The following is a 12821-nucleotide window of genomic DNA, read 5'->3' on the forward strand; positions in this document are numbered from 1 at the left end:
ACATAACCAAGTGTCAGCCATGGTCAAGCCTACCTTTGAATACAGGTTGGCTCTGAGGGTGGGAGGAAATGTATCAAGAGGGCTGGCGTTTTTAGGGGAGTCAGGGACAAGACTACCTGTGACAGGCTCCTGTAAGGGAGAATGAGAGAACCCAGCCCAGCCTGGAAGTAATTAAATCCCTAGGTGGCTAGTTGGCAGCTAATGAGCCTGATAAAGAGTTACCAGGGCTCAGCTGAAGGGATCCTAGGGACAGGAAGCTGCTGAGGAGAGGAGCTCCCAGGAGAGCTCACCAGAGCAAGGAGCCTGGAAGGGGAGCTCCTAGAGCAGTGGTCTCCAAACTGTGGGTCGTGCCTCCCTCAAGGGTGTGGATGAACATTAGGGGGACCTGACAGGGCCTGGACCAGTCCCCATGGGTGGCGGGAAGGAAATGCCACCCAGCCCTGCTCTGTCCCCAGCTCCACTCTGGCCCCACCCTAAGCCCCAGCTACAGTTCCAGCCCCGGCCTCAGCCACTGACTCCTGGCCCTGCTCCAGGCTGCGAACCCAGCTGCAGCCCCAGCCCCAAACATAGTTCCACCCCCGGCCGAAGTCCCCAGCTCCCGGCCTCAACCGCGGGTCCACTCCCAGCCACGGCCCCCAGCTTCTGGCCCCAACTGCAGGCCCGTTCCTGGCCCAGCTCCTGACAGCAGCTCCCGGGATGGGGGCGCAAAGCAGGTAAGGGAGAGCTTGATCAAAAAAGTTTGGGGACCACTGTCCTAGACAGAGGAGCTCCGCTAAGGCGGAGGAGCCGCCAGAGATGACAATGACAGCAGCAGCTGTAGCAGAACAGAACCCTGGAGAGCTGCCCCCGGCTGGAGAAAGTGGATGCAGAGAATAAAGGCACAGTCTGAAATGACCCCAGCGCCAGGAGGGAAGGCTGGAGTCATCTGATTCCATGATGGAAACTAATCCAAGCCCAGCTCCGGGAAGGTGGGCTGAGGACTCCTGAGGAGCTTGAGTGAGAGCTGGAGCACAGTGAGGGAAAAGATTTTATTTTGGGGTTTACTTGGATTCAGAGCAGACCCCAGGAGAAGACTTTTCTCAGAACTTTTAGACTGTGAGGTGTAATTTAAGGATTGCTGAAGAGGGTAAACTGAGGCAAGATGCTTGCTAATTCACCCTGAAACTGCTGAGGGTGGTACCTGAGGGCGCCACTCCATGATGAGTCTATAAAACTGGAACCCATTTAACAGATCTGCTGCCCCCTCCCCATGCAGACAGAGCCTCGCTCTCTTCAGTCTGTCTGTGGGGGCCCCTCACCGCAGCATCTGACCCCAACAGAGCCTGCATCACAGAGTGGGAACCTGGAGCGAACACAGTACAGGGCTTTGGGACACCCACCTGGCTTCCAGTGTCCCTGTCCCAGCTTCCAGGGTGCTCCCCCTCCCCCACAGCCTCCAGCTCCCCCTGACCTCAGGTTGCCTCTGCCCTGTCCTGTATCCTGGAGGGTGACCCAGGATCCAGCATGGAGCCATCAGGGTCACTACAATACTGTTTAGCACCCCTAGAAGACAGGCACAGGATGGGCTCAGGGAGTGGCTGGCCCCACAATGGGACCCTAGTGCCCCCTCCCCCAGGTTTGCTGCTGCCCTTGCTGGGCCTTGTCTGCACTCAGACCAGGAGCCCTCTGGAGCCGGCAGCCCCTTGTTCTGTCTCTGCAGCGCCTGGCTCACTCGTGGGCACTATATTAATAGCAACACTCACTGCCCAGCCCCTAAGGGCTGCATGACAACATGGGCCCTTCCCCATTGCACACGGGGACCCTGGGGCGCAGGGATCCCTGGTTACTCTGCCCCACACATTCAACCAGTGACTCCCCCGAGCTGCCGGACCTGGGGTCAGAGCACAGGCAGTCGAGTGGCACTGACTGGCCGGGGCTGCTGGGGTGGGTGGAAGGAAAGGGTTAATCCCAGCACCGTGGCACTTTGCTACCCGGCCCGGGCTGGTCTCTGCCCTCTGGGTGCAGCACAGGGCGTGTGTCTCTGAGCAGGTCCCTGCCCACTCACCCGCCATTTGCCCCAGACACAGAGAATCCAGGTGCCGAGGGAAGGAGCAGCCCCAGCAGCGCCGCATTGGCCCTGGCACGGGCTGAGCCTGCGAGCGCAGCAGCAGAGGCAGCGGCAGAGAGAGGGGCTCAGCCATTGAGAGCAGCAGTGTCCCCACCCGCAGGGGCGTGGTGAGCGCTGAGACAACAGGCCGGGCTGGGTCAAGGGCTGGGAGCTCTGGCAGTGAGTGCAGTGCCAGCACCAATAGCCCTACTGGAGACCCTGGGCCTGGCCAGCCTGGAGCAGACAGGGAGTCTCTCAGGGCCTGGGACCTTGCCCAGGAAGGGGCTTCTGGGGATGGGGGTGATAGGAGGCTCCCCAGGGGCTAGAGATTCCCTAGAATGAGACACTGAGGAGCTGGTCTCAGGATCCCAACAGGCTCAGGGGGCATGGGTGTGAAATAGCCCACAGCACAGCCATAGACTGGGCTGGGCTAGGGGCAATGAGGTGAGAGGAGAGTAGGGTTGGCAGGGGTCTGAAATAACCCAGAAGGAGCATCTGGCCTTCCTGACTCCAGCCTTGCCCTGCCATTCTGTTCTGATTGCTGCCACCTAACTCCTCCTCCTCGTCACTCTGGTCCATCACATAACAAACTATGGCTAACATTTTAGGTTGCTTTGCAAAAAATGATGTAAGTATATGTACAGATGGACATTCTGTAGTATCTCTATCTACCTTCCTGGGTTGGGATGTTTGTGACTTTGCTAAATGTGTTAATAAACTATTTGTAAATATAAAAGAGTTCCTATAGTGTCAGTGTTGCAGCTGTGCACATTGGGGTTCCCAGCTGTATAATAATTTAAATAATGCTGGGCCTGATCTTGGGACAAAAGCCTGTTAACCCTCAAAGTGATAACTACAAATTCTTAAGTAATAAGCATAGAATCTATAGATCAGGCAACAGACCCCCTCACACCCACTGCCGTCCCCTTCACTAGCTCCACTCCTTGTCCCCACCCCCAGGTTCTGCCCTGCCCACCCCTCACCTGACACCTCCTGCTACTCCCCGACTAGCAGCCCCAGTCACCCTCTTTCTCCCTTTGTTCCAGACGTAGTAGGAGCTGGTGGGAGAAGGGAACAAACTCCCTGCTGCTGAGCATCATCCAACCACCTCCTCCTCCTCCCTTCCTCAGAACCCCCTGCTCTCACCTGGCTTCCCAGCACCAACTGTCCCCCCACCCCACTGGTTTAATTCACGCTGACTCACCCAGGCCCTGGGCACTAGCACAGTGCATATGTGCAAGGTCCATGTCCTATGGTAGCACATTAGATCCAAGCTCTGTGACAGTCCCCTGGCGTTATGGGGCTCTGCTCCCCAAGACCGCCCCCGTCACTGCCCCTCCACATCCAGTCCAGTGTCCTGTCTGTTATTGGGGTAGTGAACGGATGCTCTTGTAGTCATAGGTGGCGAGTCCATCCTCACGTGGTGCTCAGGCACCAGCAATATTCAGAGCCAGGGGCCCAGTTCCACCAAAATTTGGGGCCGCGGCATCCCCCCGGCCCCACCTGTGCCCCCCCGAGTGTCCCGTGGCCCCGACTTGCTGCCCCTGTCCTCCCACTCGCCTTTCCTGTGCCCCGGAGCACAGAGTCTCTGTGTCTCCTCCATGCTGCTTCCCTGCAGCAACTGCTGTCTCGGGGTCCTAGTGCCCCCCCTTCTCCATTGCCAGGGCAGACTGACTCTGAGCCTACCCTTCCCTTTTCCGGCAGGACCCTCCAGCAGCACAGCCCCCCCACCCACCCATAGTCACTGCTCCTGCCCCATGCTGGGCAAGGAGGCAACCCCATCCCTCATCCGCAGTGAGGCTACAGTCAGGGGCAACAGCAGGGGAGGAGGCGCACGCAGCACCCCCCGGCACCCACCACGGGGGAGGCGAGGGAGATTCCTGGACCTGAGAGGGGCCCTAGGAGCACATGCAGTGACAGTGGTGGGGGTGAGTGTGCTGCTGCTGGGGGTCAGGAAAGGGGGGCTCCTCCCCCAGAGCTTGCTGCTGCTGGCAGGGAAAGGGCTGGGGGGAGTCCTCCTCTCTGTCCCCTGTCCCGGAGCAGCCTGCCTGCACCCCAAACTCATCCCCAGCTCTGCCCCACCCCAAAGCCCAAACCCCAGTCAGAGCTTTCACCCCCCACCACACCCTCAACCCTAGCACTGAGTCCCTCCAGCACCCAAAACACCTTATCCCCAGTCCCAGCCAGAGCCCTCATCCCCTACACTCACCCTGAGCTCCCCCACACTCCAAACCCCTCACACAGCCCTCACCCCTGCACCCCATCCCTCTCCACCCCTCCCATCCCCAAACTCCCTCCCAGAGCCTGCACCCAGCACCCCAATCTCCTGCCCCAGCCTAGGACTTGCACCCGAAACCTCCTCCCTCACCCAAACTCCCTCCCAGAGCCTTGGGCATGTGGGGGGAGGAGTTGGGGAGCGGAGTTTGGGCAGGGGCAGGTTCTGGGCACTACCAACATTTCTACAAACATGCCACCCCTGCTTGTGGTTAAAGGTCTGACTTAGGAACCAGCAGATCTAGACACAGCTTTGCTACAGCAGAGGGCAGTCAGGGCTTGTGGTCCCCAGGAGGGAACCTGAGGGGATGCTTCTCCTCTTTCACTTGGGTGTAGCTTTAAGGGCTTGTCTACATGGGGAAAAGCCTTGAGTGGCTAGTGCAGAACAGCTAGTCAGCACTGGCTGCCTGTGTGGACACTCTTATTCCATGCTAAGAGAGCCCTTGTCTTGTTTGTGGTAATCTACATTGCAAGAATATGAATGCAGAATATTCCACACTAGCTATGCTGGGCTCATCCCCATGAATTCTCCACGCTGACAAGTGTGGGGAGAGGAGCTTTAAATTCCTTGTTTCTCACCCCAGCAACTCTTCTAGAGCCACCAGCTGCCCCTCTGCCCTCCACCCACTCTGCTATTGCACCCAGCAGGGTTGGATGAGCTCATCAACTGGATGTTTCTGCCAAAAATGGTCAGCAGTGAAATAAACAATTCATTCACTGGAGGTTATATCACAGAAACAGAGTGCAGTAAAACAATTGTCTGGTTGCACCAGCTCATCCCCACAGCAGGTAACCTAGCGGGGGATGTGAATAATCAAACCTTCAGACTTTCACACAGACAATGACATTTTGCCCGACCCCTTAGTTATTGTGAAAGCTGTAAGAGGACTGAGCAGGGACCGAATATCCCAGGGGAATGGGACTGAGAGTGACTGAAGCAGTATCAGCGTTAGTTACCTGCGTATCTTCGGGCTCTGGTGAGTCCTGAAATAATCAGACATGGGAATTTACAGAACTGAAATACAGACTCGACAAGTTACATACTGTGAAAAACAAACCCCACAAACCAGAAATGGAGCTTACCCAGTTCTGCCAGAGGGTCCATGGGAATGAGAGGGGAGAAAAGGGAAAAAAGAACATAAATTAATCAATAGGAGAGATTCTCATTTACATAAGTGCCGAGTTCTAAATCCAAATTACATTGGCTTCAGTGGGAATTTTGCCTAAGTAAGGACACCAGGATTAGGCTCCTAATCAGTAGTTTGGGCTTCTGCTTTATCACACCTGATCCTGCAAATCCTCCCCCAGAAATTAATGGGACTGCCCTGTGAGGCTCACTCATGTGAGTCAGGGGGGCAGAATGGGGCCCATAGTGATAAAGGGTCCGGTTCTCTCCCCTGCTCCGGTCACTGTGTGCAGGGATGGCGCAGACTGGCAGGAACCAGCCCCTGGATATCAGCGAATACCCCTGGCATAGGAAGAGCTCAGCTGGGGTAAAGCAGTGTAGCTGGGTCCTGTGTCAACTACCCCCCCCCCCCATTCTGGTATAGGAGGCTTGTGAGAGTGGGAGGAGGTGTGCTGGGGCAGAGCAGAGCACAATCAATAACCTCAGGGACCACAGCCACCTGGAGCAAATTAGAGTAGGCCCTGGGGCAGCCTGAGAATCAGGGAGCCACAACCAGCTCCCTCACTGCCCCCACCCTGTACCCCAAGCAGATCCTGGCACAGCAGAAAATCTGGGTCTCCAGCTCAAAGAACTCTTCCTTTAGAAGTGTTTTCATAATGTGGATGAGGGAGGTGTGACCATAAGAGGTGCTTAGCGCCTGCAACTCCTGCTGGCTTTAATGGGATCAGACCCATGTGCCTGATCCTATAGCTGTTGTGTGTGGAAGCCAACAGGGCTCAGGGGGCCCAGTCCTGCTCCAAGCAAATCAATGGGTGTGGGAGCATGTCTGTGGAGAACTCACACGGCTGGGTCCTATTGGTATAAAATAATTATTGTTCTTGTTACAGGGTGTCCGTGGTGTCAGTGAGTGAAGTTTGTTTGTTCGTGTTTAAGAGTATTTCCAAGGGTTGATGTTGTGAAAAATAAAACTGTTAATATTCATATTTCAATACCACAAATTTTCCATCCATTATTTCTGGATAATATCTGGATTTCCCCTTGTCGTGTACGTTACCTGTAACAGTAACACGTTAATTTTTTACACTAACATTTCTTTGCACACATAGTTCTGAGTGTTCCTTTTCCAAGTTAAAGCATAATCAAAACTAGTAGAAGCACACATACCTTTCACTGCCTCATATTCCACTGGAAAGTAAAAGACATAATGAATTAACGTTGAGTCTCAAAACTTAATGCACAATAGTCAAGCTAACTGCAACGCCTTCCTCACTGGTGATACAATAAGAAGCCAGCTCCTGTGCTGTGCTCTGCTTAGCACCTTCTGGACAAATCTTGCAAAACATTTGTAAGCGGGGGAATGGTCCCACTATTGTGGGGAACTTTCCTGGCTTCTGCACTATCCCGGTGAAGTGGGCTGGCGAAAGGATCTGAGTCCTCGCTCCCACTTCCTTTACCCAGAGGCCTCCCTGCCCTTGAGGACTCCCCTTCCACTCTCCTTTCTGGCAGAGTCCTCGTAACCACAACAAGACTGGGCCCAGGATTCCTGGGGGGCTCGACCCCCAATCCTGCTGTGGTCACCTGGGATAGGGGCTAGGGTGTCCCCACTCCGGGGTACTCTCTTTGCACTGGGCACCTCCCTGACCCACTGATCATTTCATACAATTTAAAGCAAATACAAGTTGTTTAATTAACAATTAATCTAAAGAAAATAATAAGGAAAAATAGAAAAAGTGAAAGGAAAACACATCACCCCAGTCTGTGGGAGGGAACATCACAAATAGTATCTCTGGAACGTCAGGGCAGTTCACAGTCTTTTCCTTGTAGGTCCCAGGCTCCTTCTCAGGCCCTGTCTGTGCTGCAGAGACGCTGCGGGTTGGACACTTGCTCTGGCGGTGGCCACACGCTCTCAGGCTCTAGGTGGCAGGACCTTTCTTCCCAGCATCGCCCCCGCCCGGTCGGGGTTACGATCCCCCTCTGAGTCTGGCCTGCAGAGCCTCTTGGCTGAGGCGTCTCCCTGTGCTGGGCCCACTGCCCAGGGTCCCCCTCGCTCTCCCCAGCTGCTCACCGCACCTGGCTCCGGACTGCTCCAGCCCCAGCTCCGGCTCCACTCGGCCTCAGCACAGCTGCTGCTGCTGCTCTGCCTCCAGCTCCCTGGGCTGCTTGTCTGGCCCCTCTGGCTCTGGTTGCTACAGCTCTGCCCCGAGGACAGGTCTGCTCTGCAGGCTGCTTCTGTGACACTGCTCCCAGCTCTGACCTGCTTCCTGGCTGCTTGTCTGGCCCCTCTAGCTCTGGTTGCTGCAGCTCTGCTCCCAGGGCAGCTCTGCTCTCTCTGGGCCGTGCTCTGGCTTTGGGGCTGCAGCTCTGCTTCCAGCAGCTTAGCTCAGGCCCCTGCTCTCTCCTTTGTTTGGCCCCACTCTGTCTGACCCAGGCAATTCCAGTTCACACGGAGGACGGGACCCCCTCTGGCCTCCTGACTCCCTGATTAGCCTGCCCGCCCTGTCGGTCAGGCTGACCTGGAGCATTGGCCTCTCTCCATTGTTCCTGGGGACCGTCAGTCTCAGGCTCCTGATTTCCCATCCACGCTTCCCCTTTCAGTGCTGGGAGCTAGCAACCAAAACACCCCCACTGAATGTTAGGAAGGGGGCAACAGTCCCCTTACATTATGGAGGCAGGGACCCAACCTGTCTAGAGTTGCCAACTTTCTAATTGTACAAAACCGAACACCCCTTTCCCGAGACCCCACCCCTTCCCTGAGGCCCCACCCCCCACTTGTTACATTCCCCCCTTTCACTCGCTCATTGTTCCCCACCCTCACTCACTTTAACCGGACTGGGGCAGGGTGTTGGGGTGTGGTAGGCGGTGTGGGCTCCAGCTGTGGGTGTGGGTTCTGGGGTGGGGCCAGGGATGAGGGGTTTGGCATGCAGGAGGGGGTTCCGTACTGGGGCAGGGGGTAGGGGTGTGGGGGGTGTGGGGTGCAGGCTCCGGGAGGGAGTTTGGGTGCAGGAGGGAACTCCGGGCTGGGGCAGGGGGTTAGGGTGCAGGAGGGGGTGCGGGGTGCCTGCAGTGCTTACCACAGCTCTGGGAAGCAGTCGCCAGGTCCCTGAGGCACTTAGGTGCATGGGTGGCCAGGGAGGCTTTTTACGCTGCCCTCGTGGCCCCAGGTGCTGCCTCTGCAGCTCCCAATGGTCACAATTCCCAGCCAATGGGAGCTGCGGAGCTGGCACTCGGGGCGTGGGCAGTACACAAAGCTTCCCCTGGCTGCTCATGTGCCTGTGGGCCACAGGGATCTGGCGGCCGCTTCCGGGAGCCTGCCTTAGCCCGGGGTCCCCACTGTGCCGCTGACCAGACTTTTAATGGCCCGGTCGGCGGTGCTGACCAGAGTTGCCAGGGTCCCTTTTCAACCGGGTGTTCTGGTTGAAAACCAGATGCCTGGCAACCCTAAACCTGTCCTGCCCCAGCTGTTACATTTACTTCTTATACACCTTGGATACTGCACAGATCAACATGGACCAGAGAGCAGGGCTTCCTGGCTCCACATCACGACTCTCTGTCCCTCCCACATTGATCCCTGCAACCCCCCCGCACCTAACCCTCTTCATCCCCCATCCCCTGCACAGACACACACACCTTTAAGCCCCATCCCCTGCCATAACTCCATATCCCAGGGCCAGTCTTCTGCCCCACTGCACATTATTATTTGCATTCCAGTAGCATCTAGAGGTCACACTCAGAGCTGGGCCCCACAGCGCTAGGTCCTGTACACCCACACACTCCAGACTGTAAAATGACACAATCCCTACTCCAAAGAGTTTACAATCTAGGGTCCTGACCTTGAAAATATCTATGCCCAGCTATAACTTTACTCAGAAACCTGCCCCTCTTCCCCACCCACCCCTCCAGGTACTGCCCCATTTCCCTCCTTCCCTTTATCTCTGAACTCAGTGAACCCAGTCTGCAAACAATGCTTATGCCTCCAATTGTCTTAGATCCCTTCCAGTCTGACATCCCTCCTTCCCACTCCAGTCAGACGGCTCTCACTGGGGTCCCTAATGATTTTCCTGGCCAAATCTCAGCGCCCACAATTTCAGGGTTATTTTTGATTCCTCCCTGTGCACACCCAGGCCATTTCCAAACACCACTGCTCCTTCCTGAGTGTTATCTCCAGGATCGTCCTTTTCTCTCCATCCCTGAAGCAGAGATCTTCACTATAGCCTGCAACTATTAATACAACATCCTCTTCTATGGCTCACAGACACACCCACTGTCCCCATTCAATCCATACAAACTGCATCTAACAAAGTCCGTGCCCCAGGGAGCTCACCCTCTGCATGGCCAACTGGGTACAACAGGGGGATGAAATAGACAAGTGAAGGGGTTGGGAGAGGAAGGTAATGATAAAAACAAACCCAAAATAAACCAAAGCCCAGCTCACCAGGTGCCCAGCCAGTGCCAGACAGGAGAGATTCCAGGGGCCACAGCACAGCTCGGTTTGGAGGAGAGATTTAAGAGAGGATAAGGGGGAAGCTTTACAAATACTGATGGAACATTTTTCCATGCATGGAATAAGAGTGGGAGAAAACACAGAGGTGTTTAAGGGAGAAGCAGACAGGCAGATGACCCAAACTGAGGGTGACCAGACGTCCCAATATTATCAGGACCATCCCAATATAATGGGCTTTGTCTAATATATGCAACTAACCACCCCCCCCACTGAAAAAAAGTGTCCAGATTTTTCACGCTTACTATCTGGTCACCCTACCCAGGCTGTCAGAGAAAAAACAATAAAAAGCCCAGCGTCAGTACGGTTCTCCCTGGAAGCCAGTGCCGAGGGTGATGGCCCCGCTTGCCCACCCCTAGAACCGGCCCTGCAGGCTGCCATCATTGGCGGAGGGGAAGGCGGCACCGATCACTCGGTGATGCTGGTGGATCTGACAGACAGGGTGGGACTAACTGGTGAGAGACCTAAAGGCAAAGACAAGGAGCTTGTGTGGGAGTGGAGCTGAAGGGGGGTCTCAGTGGAGGGACATCAAGTGGTGGATGTGGTAGCAGAGACAAACCCCTGAAAGCTGATCCTAGCAGCAGTGTTTTGGATGGACGTGAGGGGACAAAGCAGCTGGTGTCAAGGCTGGACAGGAGGAGATCACAGCAGTGGAGGTGTGAGATGGTGGGGCCTGAACGAGAGCCTGGGCTGTCAGGACAGACAGAAGAGGCTGAATATGTGACATGTTATGTACGCAGAATCAGGGAGACTGGGATGAGGTCAGGACATGGGGGCCCAGAGAGAGGCTGAGTCAGAGACGATGCCCAGATTTCTGGCCTGATTGACTTGGAGAATGGGCGAGTTGTTAAGGTGGCCAACATTGTATTTTAAAACTACAGGATAGTTTTTTCTCCTCTCCCCAACTCCCGACCTGGGCCTACATCATGGAGTGGTTCTCCCAGTCAGAGCAGGGGAAATACCCCCTGGACCCCTCCTGAAAGAAGCCACCTTGAGCAGGGCCCAGACCCCAGGCCTCCCACTCTGCTCTGAGTTCCTTCCAGCCAGCCCAGGCTTCATAACCCACCAGAGGGCCACAATCTCTGGCCCACAGGAGGGGCAGAGATCCTGGTACCTTGCTCTGGTGGGCCAAGTGTGCGGGATGGGAGGCAGGGAGGGAGGGAGAGCAGCCACAGTGCCCTGACTCTGGGATGTTATCCAAAGGGATGAAGAAACTAGGAAGTGGGATGGGCTGTGAGGGGTGCGGAAGTGATTAAACACTCAGCTGTTGAGTTGCCCTCTGGACATCAACAAGGAGGAGATGTCAGACAGGCTGAGATGTGGGATGGGATGGAGGGGGAACAGTCGTTAGCGGTGAAGGAGTTTGAGAGACATTGGCACAGAGGTGGTAACTTAAGCCAGGCATGTAGATAAGAGCTACTAGAGGCAGCCTTTGAAGAGAGGAGAGCAGGGGGCCAAGCACTGAGCTTTGGGGGATGTTCTCTGAAAGAGAGAGATAGGAAGAGACCAACCCAACAAAACAGATACGGAAGAAGTGATTAGAAAGGCAGGAGGAGAAGTGGGAGAGGAGGGAGCTGTGAAAGCCGAGATTTAATGGAGACAGGAGTGGTCAGTGGTGTCAGAAGGAGGAGCATGAGGCTAGCACAAGGAGGATGAGGATCACATACATGCCATAGGATCTGGCCAGGAAGAGGTCATTAGAGACTTTGGTGAGAGCGGTTTCAGTGTTGTGCAAGGGGGCAGGAGCCGGATAGGAGGGGGTCTAGGATGGAATCGGAGGAGAGGAACTCCAGACAGTGACTATAGACAGCGTTCAGTGAGCTTAGAGATGGAAGCAGAAGGGGTAGTAGGTAGAGAGGCAATTGGGGTCAGGGATAGAAAGATTTAAGACGGGAGAGACTAAGTGTCACAGGGTGGCTGGTTCTTTAAGGGGAATTCAGCCCAGGGCCAGGCTGTGAATATTCAGCTGATGCTGAGGCAAAAGATCAGGTGGTTTGAAGATCTCCTGGTCCTCATAAAAGCCTGACAAACCAGGAAGTCTGTCAGCTAATGGAGAGCGGCAGGGAGCAGGAAGACACCTGCAGGCCACCCTGGGGCAGAGGAAAGATCCCTGTTCATGTCTGATAGTCAGGCAGATGGCCTGTGGGGTGTGATCCTGCAGGGAGGGGCCAGGCCCCTGCAGAAGAACCCAGGTTATAGAGTGATTCTCAATTAATATTTAATTAAAGTGTAACAACTTGAACAAAAGAGACTGAAGGAGACTCTCATCAGAATGTCCCTTAGCCAGTGCTTAGAGCATTCTCCTGAGAGGTGGGAGATCCCTGTTCAAATCCCAGGGCCGCCCAGAGAATTCAGAAGGCCGGGGGGAAAGCAATTTCGGGGGCCCCTTCCATAAAAAAAAGTTGCAATACTATAGTAACAGTATTGTAAATGTAAAAAATAACCAGTGAAAAACATTCAAAATTAATTTTTAGTAATTTGAAAATACATGAAATACATTATTTAAAAACATTAAATGCTTTAATGGTATGTATATATTTGCAATTACATAATGGGCTGTCGCTGGGTGATGGTGATGGTTGGTGCCAATAGGCTGTCGCTGCCTGGGGGTGGCGCTGCTGTTGCCCAGGGCTGGGTGAGGAGCTGGACTCTGGGTCGGGGGGTGCCCAGCTCAGAGGGGCTGGGCTCAGAGCTAGGGGTTAGGGCTATGGGGGGATGGAGTCAGGGGGTGCCCAGGTCAGAGGGGCTTGGTTTGAAGCTGGGGGTCAGGGCTGTGGGTGCGATGGGGTCAGGGGGGTGTCCCGCTCAGAGGGGCTGTGTTCGGAGCTGGGGGTCAG

This window comes from Trachemys scripta, chromosome 14 (assembly GCF_013100865.1).
Source record: "Trachemys scripta elegans isolate TJP31775 chromosome 14, CAS_Tse_1.0, whole genome shotgun sequence".
NCBI lineage: Eukaryota > Metazoa > Chordata > Testudines > Emydidae > Trachemys > Trachemys scripta.